The 25,453-nt window shown below is 42.2% G+C and overlaps 1 pseudogene; it reads left to right on the top strand.

Annotated features, from left to right (window-relative positions):
• Positions 1 to 24,933: 24,933 nt before the first annotated feature.
• LOC139370671 (splicing factor 3B subunit 3-like) overlaps positions 24,934 to 25,453 on the top strand; it is a 35,500-nt pseudogene continuing 34,980 nt past the window's right edge.

Raw genomic sequence — 25,453 nt, 5'->3', positions numbered from 1 at the left:
AGTAAAAGTCAGGTAGCGAGTCATTAGTGTCATCTCAGCCGTCCATGTGAGTAGCCCGCCCTGGTGTTTGGAGGTCCTCTGTCAAGTGCTGAAGCAGTCTTCTGAGTAGTATGCTCTAGCGGGCTAGACGGGAGAAGGAGGGTAAAAGGCGGCGGCGACTGCAGGCAGGCTGGCATGAAAGAAGCTCCATCGAGTCTCTAGTCAACCTGAACAAATAACACGTCTCCCCCTCTCCCTCCCTCTTCTCACTTCTCAGCCCGTCTCGCGCAAGCTTGATTTTTTCTGTCAGAAGATCCACTTTGGAGTTTCTGAGACTTGCAGAAAGAGCAGAGCTACTCAGGACTTTGTGTTCTCCTCCACTAGAACGTAGGGCCAGGTGTCCTGTAATCTAGTTGTCATTGAGGCTGTGAGTGGTGTGTGTCTCTGTGTGGCAGACTGAGCATCTACCAGCCCTCCAGATGCTCTGCATCCACGTTCTGTCTGTCTGTCTGGGGGAGGAGCTCTCTGGACATGTCAAGTCTGATTGACAGGAGAATATGGGCACAAATATTCATCGCAGTGCGGCCTCAAAAAGTCTGCGCGACCATCAGAATTCCAGTGCTCTTCAGTCAGAGAAAAAGCAATACTGTAAAAGCTCCTAAAGTAATCAAAACATTCTGGCCGTAATGACAAAGAGGATTGCCACAGAGTCTTAAGAAAAGTAGATACGAGGACCTTAAAAGGGCTTACCAATGAATGCCCTGAAAGGAACTGAGGCTATGAGTGACTGGATTGAAAAAAGACAAATCAATCAGAAGAAAAAATCCCATCTGGCACTGAACATCAAACAGGACAAGAGGGAAGGGGGGCTCAGCAGCTGTCCAGCAGTGGAGATTCTTTGTATATTTGTGTGTGAGTGTATGTGAGGCTGGGCCACTGCCTGCCAGTAGCTGTAGGGTTTAATTGAATTCTGCTGTGTAGTGTTGGTGGAAGTGCAGGCGTTGTCAGGATGATGTGCCCTGACCTGCTGCTCTCCCTAATCTGTAATCTCGGCAATGCAGTCGCCTGTCCACCACATTATCCACTCTCTTCCCTCTCTCTGCCAGCCAGATGCTAACCTTCCGCCCAGTGTCCCTCCAGTGCCCTGCAAAGTGGTGCAGTCCTGCTGTTAGACAGTCCTTGTCTGTGTGTGTGTCCACCTCTCGATCCCTGACACAAAGACAGCCTCACAGGGGAACTGAGGAGCAGATAGACACCGTGGCCCCTGTAGCTCCTGCTCCCTATCTGCTTGTTTCCAGGTCCCTGTCCTCCTGAGACACCAACACACCGCTGTTCAGAAAGTGGTGGACAGCTGGAGGAGAGAGAGGAGATAATATAAGTGTGGGTGTGAATCAACAGACTGTGCATTTATAACACACAGGCATCATGGCATTCCCGGCAATAGAGATACTGACATTTACCTGGGTTTTTGACTTCATGACAGTGTTTGATTTGAAAGCGTTTGTGTAGTTCAAGTTATTGTGTCTGCTGTAAAGAAAGCCCCCTTGTCTGAGCCCTTCTCGGCCTTTACTCTTTCCTTGGTCTTTATATTCAAAACAAACCCCAAACCTCTTGAAAAATTAGATGAATCATGCCTGCCCTACCAGAATAGCACAGAATAATGATGCTCATCAGACTTTACATTTGTGGTTTGGTGCTTGTCAAGTCTGTTCAGCTACCACATACCCAAACACAAACAACCCAAACCAAAACAAAGCCCCATTCATTAGGAGCATATCTAATTGAACAGAATTAGAGTTTATTATATCTCAGTATAGCAGCCTCTTCATCTCCCTTATTCCCCTGCCTCAGCCAAAAACCACTTTCCATCTCTACTGCTAAATGCATTTTGTGACTTCGTCTATCCCCCCAAACACCTCATCTCGCTCTCTCTCTCTCCGGGCCAGTCTCTGAGGGAAGAACAGGGGATGTGCTTCTATCTTTGGGCCTCTGTGGGGACCGAAGCTTACAGATGAAAGGAGACAGAGTATCTGCAGCAGGGCCAAAGCACTGGGTTGACAAAGACCAGACATGACAGGGACAATCACCAAATAATGTTACACAATGACTGGACCATAATACGTTGGCGCTGAAAACCACATCTGAATGCAGCTCTCCAACTCTCAGGCCACAGTGTAGGTAGGGCCCTACGTAGATGGATAGTTGTGATGGAACACCTGTTGTAAATACATGTTGGAGTCATTGGTAATGGATGAACCAGTCATATACAGTGCCTTGCGAAAGTATTCGGCCCCCTTGAACTTTGCGACCTTTTGCCACATTTCAGGCTTCAAACATAAAGATATAAAACTGTATTTTTTTGTGAAGAATCAACAACAAGTGGGACACAATCATGAAGTGGAACGACATTTATTGGATATTTCAAACTTTTTTAACAAATCAAAAACTGAAAAATTGGGCGTGCAAAATTATTCAGCCCCTTTACTTTCAGTGCAGCAAACTCTCTCCAGAAGTTCAGTGAGGATCTCTGAATGATCCAATGTTGACCTAAATGACTAATGATGATAAATACAATACACCTGTGTGTAATCAAGTCTCCGTATAAATGCACCTGCACTGTGATAGTCTCAGAGGTCCGTTAAAAGCGCCGAGAGCATCATGAAGAACAAGGAACACACCAGGCAGGTCCGAGATACTGTTGTGAAGAAGTTTAAAGCCGGATTTGGATACAAAAAGATTTCCCAAGCTTTAAACATCCCAAGGAGCACTGTGCAAGCGATAATATTGAAATGAAAGGAGTATCAAACCACTGCAAATCTACCAAGACCTGGCCGTCCCTCTAAACTTTCAGCTCATACAAGGAGAAGACTGATCAGAGATGCAGCCAAGAGGCCCATGATCACTCTGGATGAACTGCAGAGATCTACAGCTGAGGTGGGAGACTCTGTCCATAGGACAACAATCAGTCGTATATTGCACAAATCTGGCCTTTATGGAAGAGTGGCAAGAAAGCCATTTCTTAAAGATATCCATAAAAAGTGTCGTTTAAAGTTTGCCACAAGCCACCTGGGAGACACACCAAACATGTGGAAGAAGGTGCTCTGGTCAGATGAAACCAAAATGGAACTTTTTGGCAACAATGCAAAACGTTATGTTTGGCGTAAAAGCAACACAGCTGAACACACCATCCCCACTGTCAAACATGGTGGTGGCAGCATCATGGTTTGGGCCTGCTTTTCTTCAGCAGGGACAGGGAAGATGGTTAAAATTGATGGGAAGATGGTTGGAGCCAAATACAGGACCATTCTGGAAGAAAACCTGATGGAGTCTGCAAAAGACCTGAGACTGGGACGGAGATTTGTCTTCCAACAAGACAATGATCCAAAACATAAAGCAAAATCTACAATGGAATGGTTCAAAAATAAACATATCCAGGTGTTAGAATGGCCAAGTCAAAGTCCAGACCTGAATCCAATCGAGAATCTGTGGAAAGAACTGAAAACTGCTGTTCACAAATGCTCTCCATCCAACCTCACTGAGCTCGAGCTGTTTTGCAAGGAGGAATGGGGAAAAAATTCAGTCTCTCGATGTGCAAAACTGATAGAGACATACCCCAAGTGACTTACAGCTGTAATCGCAGCAAAAGGTGGCGCTACAAAGTATTAACTTAAGGGGGCTGAATAATTTTGCACGCCCAATTTTCAGTTTTTGATTTGTTAAAAAAGTTTGAAATATCCAATAAATGTCGTTCCACTTCATGATTGTGTCCCACTTGTTGTTGATTCTTCACAAAAAAATACAGTTTTATATCTTTATGTTTGAAGCCTGAAATGTGGCAAAAGGTCGCAAAGTTCAAGGGGGCCGAATACTTTCGCAAGGCACTGTACATATAATCTCTCATTCTAGTTCAGTAGGATCAGTGTTTGTACTCTTTTAACTATGCCCCCCAATGAAAAACGTGCTTGCTTCCACCAAAGAGGAGAATTCAGGTTTCCATGGCTACATACTAGACTGTGCGATTGTCCAGAGATGCGTGTTACTCTCACTGAATCAGATTTACAGAAAGGCGTATATACAGGAAAGACCGTTGGTCCACAAACATTTCAATGTTTACGAAATGGGCCAGCCTGGACTTGCCAAAATGCTTCCAAAACACATGGGAACCATCCCAAAAAAAGACAGAACAACATCATGCAGCACACACAAATACTTAGGAAGAAGAGATCAGTAAAATACACAGTAGCAAAATAGCTAAACATGTGGTCATATGGCAGGATGCTGCTGAAGGATGCTGCCTCAGCTTCAGATTAAATGATGGGCACTGTGATTATATATGTGGGGGTACCGCTAAAGCGTCGATAATGCCACGATAATGATTTTTGTCACCAATTAGAACATTTTTACATTACATATTCACCAGCAAGCGTTGCATTTGTTCCTTGAAGCTGCAGAGCCCACGTAAGTGGGACAAGAATCGGACAAGAAAGAGGGATGGTCAGAGCGAGAGATTGAAAGAAGGAGTGTGGGAGTTGGAGGGAGATACAAGAGAGAGGATTGAGACTTAAGTGATTGCTACCTGTAGAGATACGCTATCAATCTTCACTGTGAAATTTGATTTGATTTGATTTGACACACATTAAGACTTTGTTCCATCTCTGTCCTGATTGTCTACACAGGGTTGTGGGGGGTTGGAGGGGTGAGGTCCTCTGTTGCCCTGGAAACATTGCCTCACAGCTGGCTGCCATGGCAGCTGGAAACGGCAGATTTTTTATGGAATTTCTACATAGGCGTACAGAGGCCCATTATCAGCAACCATCACTCCTGTGTTCCAGTGGCACGTTGTGTTAGCCTTTTAAAATGATAAACTTGGATTAGCCAATTGATCATTAGAATCCCCTTTTGCATTTATGTTAGCACAGCTGAAAACTGTTGGGCTGATTAAAGAAGCAATAAAACTGGCCTTCTTTAGACTAGTTGAATATCTGGAGCATCAGCATTTGTGGGTTTGATTACAGGCTATAAATATCCATAAACAAATAACTTTCTTCTGAAACTCGTCAGTCCATTCTTGTTCTGAGAAATGAAGGCTATTCCATTACGAGAAATTGCCAAGAAACTGAAGATCTCGTATAACGCTGTGTACTACTCCCTTCACAGAACAGTGCAAACTGGCACAAACCAGAATAGAAAGAGGAGTTGGAGGCCCTGGTGCACAACTGAGCAAGAGGACAAGTACATTAGAGTGTCTAGTTTGAGAAACAAGTCCTCAACTGGCAGCTTCATTAAATAGTACCCACAAAACACCAGTCTCAATGTCAACAGTGAAGAGGGGACCCCGGGATGCTGGTCTTCTAGGCAGCGTTGCAAAGAAAAAAAAGAAGAAGAGTCCTTTAGGTGCCTTTTGGCAAACTCCAAGCAGGATGTCATGTGCCTTTTACTGGACCGGCTTCCATCTAGCCACTACCATAAAGGCCCGATTGGTGGAGTGCTGCAGAGATGGTTGTCCTTCTGTAAGGTTCTCCCATCTCCACAGAGGAACTCTGGAGCTCTGTCAGAGTGACCATCGTGTTATTGGTCACCTCCCTGACCAAGGCCCTTCTCCCACAATTCCACAGTTTGGCCAGGTGGCCAGCTCTAGGAAGACTCCAAACTTCTTTCATTTAAGAATGATGGAGGTCACTGTTTTTGAGGACCTTCAATGCTTGCGACATATTTTGGTACCTTTCCCCAGATCAGTGCATTGATACAACCCTGTCTTGTAGCACTACGGCCAATTCTTTCCACCTCATGACATGGTTTTTGCCTTGACATGCATTGTCAACTGTGGGACCTTACACAGACAGGTGTGTGCCTTTCCAAATCATGTTCAATCAATTGAATTTCCAATCAAGTTGTAGAAACATCTCAAGGATGATCAATGAAAACACGATGCACCTGAGCTCAATTCCGAGTCTCATAGCAAAGGGTCAGAATACTTATGTAAATAAGATATTTGTTTTTAATTTTTAATACATTTGCAACATTTTCTAAAAACCTGTTTTTGTTTTGTCATTATGGGTTATTGTGTGTTGTGATTGATGAGTAAACAATTTAATTAAATCCATTTTAGAATAAAGCTGTAACATCACAATATGTGGAAAAAGGGAAGGGGCCTGAATATTTCAGAATGCACAAGTGCATCAAAACCGGGATTGAAAGACTGAAAAACAGTTTCAATCTCCAGGCCATCAGACTCTTGAACAGCCATCACAACATCTCCTGTAGTAAGAGACAAAAATAAAGTCACAAAACTCACACACACACACCTCATACACTGTTTGTGGGTATCCGTACCTTGCCAACAGACAAAGAGCTGTGCATGGATCAGTAGTTCACCAATAAGGGTCTTAATGGGCTCGCTAACACTGTAATGATGTGTAATGAAACAACGTTTCTTTGGGACCATCAGATGCCATCAGGCGTCATCTTTAGGGATGCCACCGGAACAAACCAGAAGACTCCTGTACTCACATATACACTCACATACACGCATATGCCCATGCTCAAACACACGCAAATACACACTCGACCGATTAGGATTTTTCAACGCCGATACCGGAGGACCAGCAAAAGCCAATACCGATTAATCGGACGATTTTTAAAAATGTATTTATTTGTAATAATGACAATTACAACAATACTGAATGAACACTTATTTTAACTTAATATAATACATCAATAAAAATACATTTAGCCTCAAATAAATAATGAAACATGTTCAAATTGGTTTAAATAATGCAAAAACAAGGTGTTGGAGAAGAAAGTAAAAGTGTAATAAGTGCCATGTAAGAAAGCAAACGTTTAAGTTCCTTGCTCAGAACATGAGAACATATGAAAGCTGGTGGTTCCTTTTAACATGAGTCTTCAATATTCCCAGTTAAGAAGTTTTAGATTGTAGTTATTATAGGAATTATAGGACTATTTCTCTCTATACCATTTGTATTTCATATACCTTTGACTATTGGATGTTCTAATAGGTACTTTAGTATTGCCAGCCTAATCTCGGGAGTTGATAGGCTTGAAGTCATAAACAGCGCTGTGCTTGAAGCACAGCAAAGAGGTGCTGGTAAATGCAGGAAAGTGCAGTTTGAATGAATGCTCACGAGCAATATGATATAGGCTACTGCACATTACGCATGAGAGAAAACATAAAAGACCATAGATGCAGCTAGCTATATGCTCTCTTGGGTAAATAAATTAAAATAGCTCCAGTAGGCTCATCTTTTTGAGTGTGAACTGTATTACTGTATTGTATTATATGGACTAGAATTTGGCACATCGTTCAAACATGATAAAGCAGGGAGAGAACATGAGATTCTGGTGCAGCACATGCGGCCTACAAAGTTACAAGTATAGCGCATTTGATTTTTAGAAAAATAATAGGGCCTATTTGTATAATTAGTAGGCTGAGGCATATATACCTTTCATTATATTTCCTCTAAGGTTTTATAGCCTACCTCCTCTTTCTCTCTCTATTGTTGCTTCATCAGTTAAATTAAATCAGTTTCGTTGTCCTTATCTTCATAATTCTAATGACATCCTTGAATAATATAGGTCTAGAATTAGATGCAGAATGCTTTCACTTCTCTTCATGAAGATTGAATGGTTATGGGTCTGAATAAATAACTGCTATAGCCTACGGCCATCACGCATTTGCCCTTCTTTCAAACTACCCGTGAGTTCTACTGGCTGCTATAGTTAATAATATTCAGCAAACAAGAGCTTGCGTTCCTCTTCGAATAGTCTATTGGTATAAGAAACACTAAAATAATTCCATAATGTCCAGAAGCTATTCTAGTCTAACTTTTCCTGCATGTGACTCCAAGAGCTAAAGGCGTCTGTAAGGTTGGATGGGGAGCGTCGCTGCTCAGCTATTTTCATGTCTCCAGAGATGTTTGACCGGGTTCAAGTCTGGGCTCTGGTTGGGCTACTCAACGACATTCAGAGAATTGTCCGGAAGTCACTCCTGCATTGTCTTGGCAAGGACCCTAAGCACGCAGCCAAGACAATGCAGGAGTGGCTTCCGGACAAGTCTCTGAATGTCCCTGAGCAGCCCAATCAAAGCCCGGACTTGAACTCGATTGAACTGAAAATAGCTGTGCAGCGACTGTCCCCATCCAACCTGAGCTTGAGAGGATCTGCAGAGAAGAATGGGAGAAACGTATATCTAAACAAACCCCTGTATTATAAAAATAAGAGAAACACAAAATGTAATATTGATATGGACCAATAATGCTGTTTTTTTAGGGAGGTACGACTGTATTTTACAGTAATGCTGATTATAGTTAAAGTGTGCCTGTTTCAAGATAGGGAACTAAGCAAGAGAATGGAGACATGTTGTACTAAGAATGAAAATACAGGTTGCTCTAAACCTCGGGCCCCTTGTGAAAATTATGAGTCAGAAATTTGGAAACCAAACAGAGAAATGGACTAAATGGACAAATGGAGCATCCCCTTCAGATGGAATGCTCAGTACAGAGATACTTGGAAAAGTTAGAGAAAAGCTGGAAGAGGCAGAGAAGAGACACAAGAAAATAAAAGTTAAATGGGATGATTTTCAAAAAGGGAAAGAGAAGCGGACGGTATGGAAGGACGGAACAGTGAAAGGATTAATGGTGAAGCAAGTATGGGCTCCCGAATGGCGCAGTGATCTAAGGCACTGTATCTCAGTGCAAGAGGCGACACTACAGTCCCTGGTTAGAATCCAGGCTGGCTCACATTTGGCCGTGATTGGGAGTCCCGTAGGGCGGCGCACAATTGGCCCAGCATTGTTCGGGTTTGGCCGGGTTAGGCCGTCATTGTAAATAAGAATTTGTTCTTAACTGACTTGCCTAGTTAAATAAAGGTTAAATAAAAAAATCAAGGAGACAAAGAAAAGGAAACAGAGGGAAGTGAGAGAAGGACATGAGCAAAGAGAATAGCCCATATCCAGCATTTCCAAAAGCCTTACTGCAGCTGATGTTCTACAGAGGTTGAGGACGGGGAGAGGTGGAAACTCTGGACCCCTGGAAAGAAGCGTTTGGAATTTAAATGTGGTAAACAAGGACATTTTGCCAGAGACTGACAAGAAAATTAAGGCAGGGAGGAGTGGAATGGACCCCCCAGAAACATGACGGTGGGTGACCTTTTTGGAGGTTTACAATAGGATGAGGCGGGATGAAGAAGAGGAACCACCCTGCAGATGCTACACCTTACTACACTCTCAACAGATAACCCACTAACTGACATTGAAATACTAGGAGAAAAAAAATCCATTCCTAGTAGACAGTCCTGGGAAAAAAAAAATCAGCCTTAAAATGTATTCCCTTAAAAAGAACAATGCAAACTGTCGGCGCGTCGGGTATCACCTCTATCGAACCCCTCACATACCTCCTCCCAGTGGCATGCGAAACTGGGAAATGGAGACATCGATTCCTGTATTCACCATCATGCCCAGTAAATCTACTGGGAAGAGACCTCATGTGCAAAATTAATACTCACCTCTCCTGTGACCCAGATGACATCTCCATTCAGTCACTAACAAATACAGTTTTCCCATGTAGGGAACAGTCCTACTATGCCTGGAAGATGCAGACATGGAATGAAAACTCAGAGAGACTGGGAGGTTCCCGGACACCTTCAGTGCACAACAGCAGTTCCCTCCATTGAAGAAGACCAAGCCTATGATACATGCTGGAACAAACTCCTGGAAAAAAAATGAGAATTGATGGAATATACTATGGTGAATCATTAACCGCAGCAGGGGTCCTCCTGACAGATGCACAGAGAGAACTGTATGAAGTGCACGGTGCTGACCCCGCTGCAGTTTATCAAAAACCAAAAACATGAAGTGGGAAGACAATGGACCTTGGATTAAAGGTGTTATAGAAGCAACTGATTGGGTGGCATGGAAAGGAAATGGTCACCCTCAACAGCTAACTTTTTCTCACCCTATTGGGCAGCAGCAAGAGCAGGAAGCACACAACTACCCCGAAGCCACAGAAGAAGTAATGGTAGTGGCTGAAACAAATTACACGATTCCATATCTACAGGAAGTGCAAGTCAAAATACGGATCAAGGGGAAGATGGACATTGGCAAAATGAAAGGAGCAACGTCATTCATGGTTGTACCAAAAAGCACCCACAGGCCTTACAAGGCCCAGTACCCCCTGAACAAAGATGCAGAAAAGGGCATTATCCCAGTACACACAGCATTATCCCAGTACAACACCGCATTATCCCAGTACACACCGCATTATCCCAGTACACACAGCATTGGTGGAGGCTGGCGCTATTATACCATGCCCAAATTCACCTTGTAACACCCAGGAATCGGAAGATTGGTTCTCTTTCACATTCGTCAAAAATATTAAGAAAAATTAAGTGGAAGCCTATCATGAGGACATGAAGTCGTTGTTGATCTTCTTAGCAGAAAATGGCCATAAAGTTTCACCATAGAAAATGCAGTTGTGTAGAAGTTCAGTTAAACATTTGGGTCATGATATTACTTGAGGGTCGCGCCCTCTCAAAAGACAGATTAGAATCAATAAAGGCATTTCCGAAACCCATCACAAAACAATACATGATGTATTAGGAGTAGCTCGGTACTGTGTGACTAACAATTTAGGACGTGGTATTTTTATAACACCAGTGTCCCGCCAAAGGCCAGAGGGACCTTTTGAGCATTTGATGATGGACTTCATTGAATTAACTCCATATGAAGGAAACATATATTGTCTATCAATTGTTGATATGTTTTCCAAGTGGGTCGAGGTGTTCCTGTATCGAAAAGCCACAGAGTCTACTGTGGCCAAATCACACCTGCAAGATATCATTCCAAGTCTGACCTGGGTAAGAGCACTCCCGTTGGCACTGATGAGCATTAGAGGTAGGTCCCACACTGTGACTGGTCTCTCCACACTCAAGGTACTAACTTGATGCCCAACAAACAATAGTATGCAAGGGGACATAGACAAGGGGGGATTTACCACAGATGGGGACATAAATTCCCCCCTTCCGTCTATGAGAGCAAACCGGCAGGGAGATGAGGTACAGGAGAACAACCACTAAAATGTTACATCCGATAATGTTGTCAAAGGCCATCAAATCAGATATAGAACATGTAAAAGATGGTGTGTAGGGAAAGGGAATGATATTAGTGGGTAATATAGATCAGAGGGTCAAGATACTGAAAATGGAGGCGCTAAATGGAGGTAAGGTGAGATGCCATATCCCTGGCAGTAGGGCGAAAGTGAGAGGGGTGATTGCTGATTGCGGCAGTTCTGATGGAGGTGTCAATGGAGGAGTGTGAGGGGGGTGACTGGGGGGAAAGTGGATGATGCGAGGCAAATGAGCAGTAAGAAAAGAGAGGGTGGAGTAGAAAGCACTATGGCGCTGTTAGAGTTTGAAGGGAGTTTGAAGGGAATCTTCTGAGACAAGTACATCTAGGATTCTTCAGCTTTTATGTTAGGGAGTTTGTGCCAGTGCAGAGATGTTGTGCGGAGTGTGGGGGGCCACATGATTATGGCAGGTGTGGGGTGGAGGCCAAGGCAAGATACTGTAACTGCGGGGGGAACATAGTGAGGTACAGAGATATAAGATCACAAACAAGGAAACGTATGCGGAAGCAGCACGGCGAATTCAATGGACATAACCTGTGAGGAAATTGATGCACCAGCCTCCAATGGAAGGGGGAGATTAGGGAGTCGTACAAACTGGGGTCTTCAAGACATGTGACAATTCTCATGTGTCTATGTACACTTGCATACTATTGTTTGTACAGACGAACGTGGTACCTTCAGGCGTTTGGAAATTGCTCCCAAGGATGAACCAAACTTGTTGAGGTCTACAATTTGTTCTGAGGTCTTGGCTGATTTCTTTGGATTTTCCCATGATGTCAAGCAAAGAGGCGCTGAGTTAGGCCTTGAAGGTAGGCCTTGAAATATATCCACAGGTACACCTCTAATTGACTCAAATGATGTCAATTAGCCTGTCAGAAGATTCTAAAGCCATTACATAATTTTCTGGAATTTTCCAAGCTGTTTAAAAGCACAATTGTGATACAGTGAATTATAAGTGAAATACTCTGTCTGTAAACAATTGTTGGGAAAATTACTTGTGTCATGCACAAAGTAGATGTCCTAACCGACTTGACAAAACTATAGTTTATTAACAAGAAATTTGTGGAGTGGTTGAAAAAACGAGTTTTAATGACTCCAACCTAAGTGTATGTAAACTTCTGACTTCAACTGTAGTTATAGAAGACCTTGTGAGAATAAAACCTGTCTCCCAACCACCCCAATAGAAAGCTGACTGACTGCAGCCTGGTGTATACAGGGTAATGGGTCTGTCTACCTAGGTGAAAATGTGTGCAATTGTACAATGGACTCTGATGGAGAATCAAATTGCTCACTGACAGTTCATGATTTGCAGATGGGCAGACCCTCAAAGATTACATTGCAGAAACTTATAGAAGCCACTCTGACAATGAAGATAATGAGTGTGAGGTGACAGCTTAGCTGTTAACTATGTTTGGATCATGGTCTGTGAACCTTGCAAAATGGGCTATATTGGGAATATTTGTCCTTGTGTGTGTGATAACACTGTTCTAAGGCTCTGTGCTCTTCACGGGTCTCAGCAACTATCATGTTCACCTCTGCCACTGCAGGGGAAACTGTTCGTTTGATTGGGCTAAAATAAATGCCATTTGCTGATGAGAATGATGAAGATAATGAGGACCATAAGTAACTCACTGAAGGCCATAAAAAGTATAACCATGTTCTCTCCCCTGCATATGATGACAGTATTGCCATATATTAAATTGTGTAATGAAGCACGTGTGTAACTGTAGTGAAGGTCTTAAGTTAAACCATTCTACTGCAATTGTTTTACAAGTGTAAGAGCTATGGAATAAGGATCAGTTACTAGTTTGATTGTACTTAAGGGTTTGAAAGGATAAAGTGTCTGGTTTTGTGTTGATTCCGCTGACTTGTATTAGAAGTATTTTAATAGAACCTCCTTTGATAGTTTAAGCCATAATCTAATGCTTACCTTAAAAATGTACAATAGTTATCACAGAGTGATAAAAGGAGGGAGTGTGATGGACATTTCTTTGTGTGCATATAATTCTGTTTAGCACAATGCTGTTTTATAATAACCTGTCTTGGTTGGATTCATGCGAGTGACGGATTGACTGCACAAAGGAGTAAACCACGTTATCACTCATAAGCAATTTGGCAGTACGCCCAGAACATTGCTCTGGGAATTAGAACTAGTGACACAATATCTCAGTTCCAAAGCAAGAAGCCTTGTGTGGTATTAATCAGTCACACACAGGAACAAACCATGCTTATATGACTTGTTTGTGTAGAAGTACTTTGACTTTGAGTCTTTAGTGGTGATATTCCATGACACTACCAACATGGGAATTCCAGCATTTTTACCCTTTCCAATTATTTAAAAAAACATTTTCCAAACTGCACCAATTTCGGTCTCTATGCCTCCCTTTTCGCAGTCTTAAATCATTCTTCTCGCCATCGCTCTCTTTCTTTGATACTCCATGAGATTCCTTTCTGATAAGCCATTCTTAAGTACCCGTAGAGCTACTGCGTATCCCTTTCCTGCACCACCTTTGAGAACTCATCTGTCCACCATGGCACCACCCGCCATCTTCCTCCCCCCGAACACACTGGAACGGTCAATACTGCATCCGATATAATTATAGACTTTACTGCCTCAGCACACTCCACCCCCTCTTAAACAAATGTAGAACAAGCCCCACCTGACCCCTCCAATTCTATCACATCGTACCAAACTGAATCCCAGATTCACAAACTTCAGTTGAGGTTTGAGCCATGTCTCTTGTACACACACTACATCTGGTGCTACATCCATATCATATACAAACTTCTTAAACTCCTGCCCGTTAGCTATTAAGCTTCTAGTGTTCAATTGAAGGACCTAAATAGGTTGTTCCAAACCATCACCTCTTGGCCTCTTAACAAAGCCTACCATTAGTAACACAGTACACCGCCAGGGACTCAAATCCTGCAGTGCCAGACGTGTCTCCCTGCTTAAGCCAGTACATGTCCAGGCCCGTCTGAAGTTTGCTAGAGAGCATTTGGATGATCCAGAACAAGATTGGGAGAATGTCATATGGTCAGATGAAACCAAAATATAACTTTTTGGTAAAAACTCAACTCGTCGTGTTTGAAGGACAAAGAATGCTGAGTTGCATCCAAAGAACACCATACCTACTGTGAAGCATGGGGGTGGAAACATCATGCTTTGGGGTTGTTTTTCTGCAAAGGGACCAGGACGACTGATCCGTGTAAAGGAAAGAATGAATGGGGCCATGTATCGTGAGATTTTGAGTGAAAACCTCCTTCCATCAGCAAGGGCATTGAAGATGAAATGTGGCTGGGTCTTTCAGCATGACAATGATCCCAAACACACTGCCCGGGCAACGAAGGAGTGGCTTCGTAAGAAGCATTTCAAGGTCCTGGAGTGGCCTAGCCAGTCTCCAGATCTCAACCCCATAGAAAATCTTTGGAGGGAGTTGAAAGTCCGTGTTGCCCAGCAACAGCCCCAAAACATCACTGCTCTAGAGGAGATCTGCATGGAGGAATGGGCCAAAATACCAGCAACAGTGTGTGAAAACCTTGTGAAGACTTACAGAAAACGTTTGACCTCTGTCATTGCCAACAAAGGGTATATAACAAAGTATTGAGATAAACTTTTGTTATTGACCAAATACTTATTTTCCATCATAATTTGCAAATAAATTCATTAAAAATGATTTTCTGGATTTAAATTATTTTTTTTGTCTGTCATAGTTGAAGTGTACCTATGATGAAAATTACAGGCCTCTCTCATCTTTTTAAGTGGGAGAACTTGCACAATTGGTGGCTGACTAAATACTTTTTTGCCCCACTGTATATCATTGAGTTAATAAAGCCGTATACAAACCATTTATACATGGTCTCTTTTTTGTTTTCTTGAGTAAGGCAGCTCTAAAATGCAAGCCAGCAGAAAATACGGAGTGTTGCACCGTGATTGGCTCAGTGTTCTGTCACTCATGGGGACACCACGTCACCGCCAAGTCTAAGGGTAGAGCTAGAAAATTAATGCCCCTTGGGTACTACCATAGTTACATTAGAAGTGCCCATCCAAGAAGACTCAAGGTCATTGGCCACAGATAAAATGACATGAATCACATTATATCTACAGTAGCTTTGATTGGACTCATCATGTCAACATCATACTTTCAAAATCTTAGCTAGCAGTCATCAAGAATCAAGTCGACAATCTACTGGCAAATCCTTTTTAATCCTTGTCATACGAAGATAAATAATTAAGAGAAATTATAGATAAAACATTTCGGTGCTCATCGGCGATTGGACATAAACATTACACAACAAGTTGGAAATTGAAATTCAACAATGAGTGGTTTGGAAGGAATCAGTGGCTAACTGCAAGCATTGCAAAGCAACCATCAGCTTGCTATTCAGTGGAGTGGCTGTGTGGTCCCAAGTCTAAGATTAAGGGTATTTTTTCCTAGTTTAAAATTATAAACATTCAACATTGGCCATGCTGTCAAAGCATGATTTGTGCCACGCTCAAAACAACTGTTATCTCGCAACTGCAAAATCTGAATTTAGTGAGTTCAAGACAACTGGGAACTCAGGAACTCAGGAAAAACGAGCTATGACTGGGAAAATACATTTTGAACTTTCAATACAACTCGGAATTGTAAATTCGGGACTCGGGTCTCTTTCTAAAGCTACGACCTGAAGATCACTGACGCCATCATGATTCAACCTTTTTCTTCCCCAAGTTCCCAGTTGTCTTGAAAGCACCATAAATACAGAGAATGCCAGACTTTGATGACAAAATTTGCCCATGAAGGACCACCGCACCACCTTCCTGTTCAAGTGAGCAAAGCACAACAAGGTGAGTATTGTATGTTGTATGTATTGTATGTTGCCGCATAAATGATGTAATCTGCCAGGGAGATTAGTATACTTGTAGCTAAGAAAGTAATACTAAGTGTATGTTGTGTAGTAAGCCCATGTGCCTCACCCTAATAATTTGGTCTATTTTCACCTCTTAATTTCACCTACTGTTATGACTTGGTGGTGCTCATGTAGCCTATAACCGGTTTTTGATTACAGAGCTTTCATTGTCTGCTTATATGCCCCCTTTATTTTTCCTATGATTCTGACTAGTACACTGTAAGAACAGTCCATGTTCTGAATTCTGTCACTATACATTTCAAATGTGCTGAACAAATGGTTATATTGATTACGTCCGTCCTAGCTCGCTCATTACTGTCTTAATCTAAACTACCGATTGCCCCTTATCCGCTTGTCGTCCCCTTATGCTATAGTTAGTACATCTCAATTGTCAGTAGAAAACACACTTTTTTAAGCAAGTCAGGCATATCGGCTATGTTTTTTTTTTAAACAGTAAATGAGGCAGAATGAACTGCTTCGCTGCCAGACAAGACTCCACTGATAGCCAGGTGTAGCAGTGGTAAGGTGTTGGGACTGCTGTTGGGACAGCTTTATGTAGGCCCTAACAGTTCGTGGGCACCGTTTGTCCCCGTTATAATGGAATGAATGTATTGTTTAGTGTTGTGCTGTATAGTGGCTTTGCTGGCATGTAATCACACTTTTTTTTGTTGCCCCACCAAGATTTACATGCTAAAATCGTCTACGGTCCAGACTGAGGATAAATCCTCACATAATGCATCCCTGAACACCTCAGATCTGAACACAATCAGACGACAAAGCGACTTTGGTGCGTCTAAATCAGTCTTTTCAATGCAAGCTTCGTATTCTAACAGCAGACGTTGCATGTAAGTGTCAAGTGTAGACAACAGTACTGCGCACCGATTTTACATTTAGAATCCGGTGAAAAATGTCGGTAGTTAGATGTCTACAGCGGGTGGTCCCTAAAACACAGCGCTCTGAACAATCGATCGGTAGACGAACGCTAGATCGTGTGCGAACCTTAAGAAACATGGTCCTCAGAACGTTATGTGCTAGCTGGGCTGAGAACAATATACAAAGAGGCGATATCTCCCTCCTGTATGGGGGACCAGTGACGGTAAGGGGACCAACAAACAGGAGAAGGGGGACACAACAGATGCATTCAATAGAAATAGACTAGCCTATATACACAACATCTCGTCATTCATTCACAAATATAGGCTATTCATCCCCAACACAGCCTAGTGTATAGTCTAATGAAAATGTAATTTAAACAATATTCTTGAGTCTTACCTTGTAAATCTTCTGATTTCGCCAGTGTATAAAACTCGAAAGCAATCCCTTTACGTGTGCTGCGTCCCCCCTCCCCCCCAAAAAAGTATATTATGATTTAAATTATTTTATGCATCTACCTATACATCTAGCCTATGTTTTTGCCTCTGTGCACTCAGGTTGTCGGAATATAACTGCATTTCTACTTTACGCAACAATGCATCAGAGTGAGAGATGATATGTCTGTTTCAGCCTGTGCTGTGACTAATCCAGATGTGAGGCTATATTGTGATATGTAGCCTAGGCTAAATAAAACTGATTTGGAGGCGGTTTCACGGACTTAAATTCGACAGGTCGGGCAGTGTTAAAAGCGAGGAAGGACCGCGTAGCTCAGCTCAAACCGGTCATGGCTAGAAACCCCGATGGCTGTGGTATATACATAGTGGTAGCCCCGGAAAAATGAGCCCACCCTGCATTCCTCAAACGCGCTAGAAGGGCTTTGGGATTTGTAGTCCTACTGGTCATACACGCAGTGTTGCCAACTAATTTTCAGGGGAAGTTGCTAGAGGCAGGTCGATTTGTTGCTAAAAGTTGCTAAATGACGTTGTGATGTCATTGCGTAATAACGTAAAACTGCGTCATTACGTAGAATACATAATAACGCTACTCAAATTGACTGGCCATCTTGGCAAAAAATCTGATTTGACATTTGTTAGTTTAGATTTGTTTGTTTATTATCATGTATTTGTATTTGTAAAAGTAATATAAACACAACACATTTTTATGTGATCACATTTTTATTTTTAAACACAACACATTGAATTATTGAACAATTACACATTATTGCACAATAACATTTGATTTATTTTCTTTTTAACAAGTAAACCTACACATTCTGAACATGATAGTTTTAAGCAGTGTATTGGTAGTTAGTTAACATGCTACCTAAATGATCAACAATTACAAGTACAGGCTAATAACAAGGTATATATGCTATCTTATTGAACAAGCAACTTAACTCATATAATGATGTATGCGCTAATCATCTCTCTTCAGCTCTCTCCAGGTTGTTGTGCTGCTTGGCTTGCTAGCTGCTCAAGGGTTTCCTCCAGATATTACCACTGTTTTCGCACACACTGCAGTACACACTGCCACCATCAGCTGTGTGTCTCCGCCAGTTCCAGAAAGTCCACTCCTTGCATACGTACTGTAGATATGATGAATTATAGATTGGCAAGGAAATCCTCTTCATCTTCACTGTCCAACTGCATTGTCACGGAGCTGGAACCAGCAGTAGAGGACGGAGTGGCCTTAACTTCTTTGGGATAGGGGGCGGTAATTTGACGTCTGGATGAAAAGCGTGCCCAAAGTAAACTCCCTGCTACTCAGGCCCAGAAGCTAGGATATGCATATAATTGGTAGATTTGGACAGAATTTGTAATGTAACTGGGGCCGTTGAGTGCCAACAGAAGAAGATCTTCAAAGGTAAGGCATATATTATATCACTATTTCTGACTTCCGTGTCGCTGGGCGCTGTCCTCAGATAATCGTATGGTTTGCTTTCGCCGTAAAGCCTTTTTAAAATCTGTCACGGAAGCTGGATTAACAACAAGTTAAGCTTCATCTTGAACTATTGCACTTGTGATTTCATGAAAGTTAAATATTTATAGTAATTTAATTCGAATTTCGCGCTCTGCAATTTCACCGGATGTTGGCCAGATGGGACGCTAGCGTCCCAATGATCCGCAATAAGTTTTAAAGCTGTATGCTTCTATGGTGCCAAACTGATGCAGAACTTTACTGGGTAGTTTATGCTGTTAACAGGTATCACCAGCCACTTCAGTCCATACCGCACCAGGAGTATGGAGTTGAGAGAGTGCAGTGACATTCTATTTCTTAACTTTGACTTGACCACACTCATTTGGCTGAACAGTCGTTCAACCTCCGCATTTGAGTGTGGCAAGGACAGGACTTCGAGTGCAGCTTTGCACAGTTCTTCAAATGGATTTCACCCGGAAGAGTCCGTGTAGTTATTGACTGTATTTTCAGTTGAGTCCCACCTAAACAGATGGATGTTTCTCCATTGGGAAACAATTTTATCAATTGTTTGGGGCTGGTATCCCAGTAGCTCAGCTACTTTAATCATTTCAGTGGTGCCCTTATTGTGCTTTAGCGTTTCCTTAACACTGAACAAGGCCATGTTTCGCAAGGCTTCAAGGTTGTTTGGGAGCCTTGCTTGCAGCTCCTTGCTTAAAACAACAATGTAGTTGATGCACTGTCTCCGAATGAACTTTTTGTCCTCTGGCGCAAGACTGAGTTGGTACACCTTGCTCTCGAAAAGGTACCGAAGGTATGGTGATGGACTGAGATGTCCATCAATGGCATCCTTCAGGACACCCATTTTTGCCATTGGGTTGACTACTCTGCTGCAAATTGATGTTAAGAGGTGTACCAGATTGTCCAAAAGCTTGACAGGATCTGTTTGTTCTGCCTCAAATCACTTCACTGCAACTTGTATGTCAGACAGGATTGATTTCAAGAATGTCAGGTAGACATAGTTGGTCTTGTCCATGTACATGGCGTGGAGCACATCCGCCATGTAGCAACGCTCAAAGGCCTTGGTCAACTCAAAGTGGAGTTTCAGTTCTTCCCACTGGCTCAATATACAAGTTACCGCAGGCTCAATCGATAGCCAACGTGGCACACACTTTGGTGATCTTCAGGGGTTTCTGGCCACAATTAATGGTGGCATACACTGCTTTGTACGCCTCGCAACGTTTTGGGGAAATGGAAAACCAGTTGTAGGTTTCGTTGATTAAGTCCTCAACACTCCTAGGGATGGTTTCTTTGGATGCTGCGACAGACAGTCAATTGTAAAGACTGGCACACACAGCGGATGAGTACCAAATTGGGCAATGCACATTCTTCCTTTAAAATCATGTGCACCCCGTTGTGCACCCCAGTCATCAAGGACGCATTATCAGTGCCTGAAGATTCTCTTTTTTAAGGTTACACTTCTCAAGAAACTCAACTACCGCCTTTGCTATTGATCTGGCATCGCCCCCATCCAATTCACATCAGTGGACTCATCCAAAAGGAGACTGAACTTCTCATCCCCCACATCTGATGTTACCCTTTTGAGAAAATAAGGAGGCAGTACTCCCCTAATCATTTCTGTGCACTTGGTGCGGTGCATTTGGAAGTTTGTTGCTGCCACAGAATCTGAAAAGGCAGCTTTGCAAGCCATACCTAAATAATCGCATGCTAGCAGCGAACAATGCTCTGCAGTGGCCATTGCCATAGTAGCTTCTGCTCTTTTCCAGTCATCCACTTTCTTAATCAACTGTGGTAATGTAGACTGAGTTGTGGGGTTGAACGGTTTTGATTTATTTATATGCTTTGCTGTAGCACAATGTTTTTTGATGTCATACATTTTTGCAAGCATGTCTGATCTGCAGTTCGCACAATATGCCTGACAATCATCCCCAATTACTGGCTTCAGCCACCCTTTAAATTCAGGTACAGACTCCCACTCTTTTCTGTACTTCTGGCTGTACAATTTTGATTGAGACATGTTGATTGATGTTTTAAGTTCTGTTGAAGCAGTCAGCCGACAATGATTTTTTATTTGCTGAAATTACTGCTGGCCTGCTGCTGCCTGTGCAAGAGCTGAGCGCCTGCTGCTGACGTCACTCACAATGCACTTTTGCTGCCAGGACGTGTGTTGTGACTGAGTATGTGACAGAGAAAATCGTTTTTGTGTCATTTAGAGGGAACATGAGTGCATTTTAGCGTTTGAGTCACTTTTCATAAGTTGCTAAAAGTTCCAATATATATTTTTAAAAGTAGCTAAATTTGTTGCTAGATGCTGTTTGAAAAAAAAGTTGCCAGGGTACTCTGAAAAGTTGCTAAATCTAGCAACAAAATTGCTAAATTAGCATCACTGCATACACGTTCTTTTCAACGCCACAGCTGTGTGAATTCGGCAAATCCATGGTAAGTAGTGTGCTTCAAGGGAACTGTAGTTTCATCATGTTCATCAAGACTGTCCTGAAAATACAGGCATGCGCAAATACCAGAATAATGATGATGATGATTAAATACATTACTAGTAAAAAGTTTGGACACACCTACTCATTCATGGGGTTTTCTTTATTTTTACTATTTTCTACATTGTAGAATAAATAGTGAAGACATCAAAACTATGAAATAACACATATTGAATCATGTAGTAACCAAAATAGTGTTTAACAAATCAATATTTTATTTTATTTGAGGTTCTTCAAAGTTGCCACCCTTTGCCTTGATGACAGTTTTGCAAACTATTGGCATCAACTAGCTTCATGAGGAATGCATTTCAATTAACATGTGTGCCTTGTTAAAAGTAAATTTGTGGTTTACAGAAGATAGCCCTATTTGGTAAAAGACCAAGTCCATATAATGGCAAGAACAGCTCAAATAAGCAAAGATAAATGATAGTCCATCATTACTTTATGACATGAAGGTCGGTCAATATGGAACATTTCAAGAACTTTGAAAATGTCTTCAAGTGCTATTATGAAACTGGCTCTCATGAGGACCGCCACAGGAAAGGAAGACCCCGAGTTACCTCTGCTTCAGGGTGTAAGTTCATTAGTTACCAGCCTTAGAAATTCCAGCCCAAACAAATGCTTCACAGAGTTCAAGTAACAGACACATCTCAACATCAACTGTTCAGAGGAGACCGTGTGAATCAGTCCTTAGTGGTTGAATTGCTGCAAAGAAACCACTAAAAGATACCAATAATTAAAGACTTGCTTGGGCCAAGAAACACGAGCAATGGACTATAGGACCGAGTTTGGGGAACCCTGCTATAGGCGGCTCTTCATTATGTACATTTAACTTTTACCAAAGAATGTATATGCTGCTACACATTCTATCTATATTCTAATCTTTACATTTCGTTTTTGTGAGCTAGTGATTTATTCTAACACGTTGTGGAGTTTTATGAGGGGGACATATTTTTCCGAGTCTGCACTGATTACCTGCATCATAGTTCCTGTATTTGTCTGCATATTTCATCCCACTGAGCCACCTCAGCTTCTAAGCAAAGCATATGCATTGTCGCCACCTAGTGGAATTGTGTCAACTGTTAAATGTGTTGCTGTTGGCCGCTTTTTCATTAATTGTTTTGTTAATTTAAACAATTGATAGCATAATTTCGATAGACACGCCATACATTTTATTTCATGTAACATCTTTGAACTCCATGTTACGTCCTTATAATTGTGTCGCTATGTTTCAGGCACGTTGTGGACCGAATTTGTTTAATGAAGTCGCAGATCATGAAGGACCCACGATCGACAGCAAGCGTTTACCCGTAAAAGTATCATTACATTCACAATGTGAATGAAATTTGTCATCAAGTTGATATTAGCTTCATCCCAGATGCTACACCGTAAATCATTTGCATACAGTATCCCCACAATACAATATTGAAAATAAAATATCAATAGAAAAATGGTTACGTGTTTCTCAATTTTAAAGATGACCGGTTTTGGATAGACGACTGGCTGAATGAAAGCCTAGCACCGCAGCTGTTTTTTTAGGCTAGTATGCAAGCTAAGTATTGCAAAGTTGCTTTGTCTATTTCGTAAAGTGTTTTTGTAATGGTAGGCTCCTGTTATTCTTGTGTTTTCCTTGGTAAAGTCGGACCTGCCTAGTTGCAGCAGCGACCAGTGGGTTTGTGTACAATCCACTTAACAAAGTTGGCTTGCTAATCTTAGCTAGCTACAGTAGTCTAACTTAGCTAAAGCTAAATAGTTATGGTTTTGTTTGTAATCAATGTTGACTAGCTAACTATTGTCAACAGATGACGAAATGCTTTTCTTGCAAATGTGTGTGCAGTATCAACGACGATCATTACTTTGTTGCATTATGAGAGCTGAGGTCTCTAGCCAATTGATACCCTTTCATATAAAAGCTACGTTGCTAGTTATGTTTTAACACTTCCAACAATGCTAAACTTTTTTGTGTGCAACAATTTACTAATCCTTTCTCCCACAGCTGTGGCCTATTTCACCTGCACCTGAAGGTTGAGAAACAGCCACTGTTTCTGTATAACCTGACCCTGCTGCTGGCGTCACCCACGCCATCCATGGCAACTTCTCAGGTACATACACATTATATACAAAAGTATGTGGACACCCTTTCGGCTACTTCAGCCGCACCCATTGCTGACAGGTGTATAAAATCGAGCACACAGCCATGCAATCTCCATAGACAAAATATTGTCAGTAGAATGGTTTTACTGAAGAGCTCAGTGACTTTCAAACCATGGCACCTTTCCAACAAGTCAGTTCTGTTATTGTGAAGTGGAAATGTCTATGAGCAGTGATGGGCTACACAAACTCACAGAATGAAACCGCAGAGTGCCGTAGCACTTAAAAAATCGTCTGTCCTTGTTTGCAACACTCACTACCGAGTTCCAAAACTGCCTCTGGAAGCAACGTCAGCACAATAACTGTTCTTCGAGAGCTTCATGAAATAAATTTCCATTCCCGAGCAGCTGCAACACAAGCCCAAGATCACCATGCCCAGTTTGGGGAAGGCCCTTTCTTATTTCAGCATAACAATGCCACCGTGCACAAAGCAAGGTCCATACAGAAATGGTTTATCGAGATCAGTGTGGAAGAACTTGACTGGCCTGCACAGATTCTTGACCTCAACCCCATTAAACTCCTTTGGGATGAATTGGATCACCGACTGCAAGCCAGGCCTAATCGCCCAACATCAGTACCCGACCTCACTAATGCTCTTGTGGCTGAATGGAAGCAAGTCCCTGCAGCAATGTTCCAACATCTAGTGGAAAGCCTTCCCAGAAGAGTGGAGGCTGTTATCGCAGCAAAGGGGGGACCAACTTCATATTAATGGGCAGGTGTCCACATACTTTTGGGCAGTTGGTGTAACATCCCTTCTTGTGCTCGCTCATCCCTGAGTGTTTATATGGGGTGAAAGTAAGCCGAAACAGTAACGGCAGAATAAATAGTGTAGCTACACCATACCGGTTGACCATGAGCCTATCACAATTAAAACATATATGCCAAGAACTGGAAGCTTTCACACTATCATTACTGCATGTCAGTCACATGGAAAATGAGCGAATGGACTTGAACGTGCAGTTTATGCAGCAATTCAGGTTGCAAGTGTATGCTTGATGAAAGGCCATCACTGAATGTCATTCATGAACCTTCTTGGTGTTTTGTAAGAGATGTTTTTGTTTGCATTTCTAAAATGGTAGGTGCACAGTGCACTGTATGGATGCTGGAATTTTTTTAGTGTACACAAGTGGGTAGGTAGCCAGGCTTACAGGTGCCTTTTGAAATTATTGTTTGACAATCAGATGAAAACATCACAACTGGTTTTTGGTAATGCCACATTTAAAGGTAATACATGTTTGAATTAAATGACTAATCTTTACTATTAGGCCCACAGAGATCCTATTAAATTCATATGGATTCTATATGTAATGCTATGTTTAGAATGAAACACAGAAAAGTACAAGCGTGTGCACACTGAAGAGGTCCCGTACCAGGAAGAAATCTACTTTCACCCTGTGTATATACTGTATAAAATTGATGTCACCTATGATCATTTTTGGGAATATTTATTGACTTGCCTTGCGGGAACCAAGATGCAGGAGATAGTTGTTTCTGGGGGGGAAGATCATTGAGCTCCTGCGTCCAGATGCCAACACAGGGAAGGTTCATACCCTGCTCACCATGGAGGTGTTTGGCAATATCCGCTCCCTTATGGCCTTCAGGCTGACTGGAGGAACTAAAGGTGTGTGTTATGTATGTATGTGTGTCTGCCTGTACACCTGAGATTGCATTTTGGTATATAGATATGACTCAATCTTGGCGTCAAAAGAGTAGTTGCTGTGTGTAATGTAGATTCATATTTTCTATGTATGTGGTTGAAAAGCTCTGATTTTGAAATCTCTTTTGAGACATTTGTGCTTTTCATCCCTAGACTACATTGTGGTGGGCAGTGACTCGGGCCTCATCGTGATCCTGGAGTACCACCCCTCCAATAACACGTTTGAGAAGATCCATCAGGAGACCTTTGGCAAGAGTGGCTGTCGTCGCATCATCCCTGGACAGTTCCTTGTCGTCGACCCCAAGGGCAGGGCAGTCATGATGGGTAAATAAGCT

The sequence above is a fragment of the Oncorhynchus clarkii genome, chromosome 1, assembly GCF_045791955.1.
Source record: "Oncorhynchus clarkii lewisi isolate Uvic-CL-2024 chromosome 1, UVic_Ocla_1.0, whole genome shotgun sequence".
Classification (NCBI taxonomy): Eukaryota; Metazoa; Chordata; class Actinopteri; order Salmoniformes; family Salmonidae; genus Oncorhynchus; species Oncorhynchus clarkii.
This window is presented reverse-complemented; position numbering and strand designations above follow the sequence as displayed.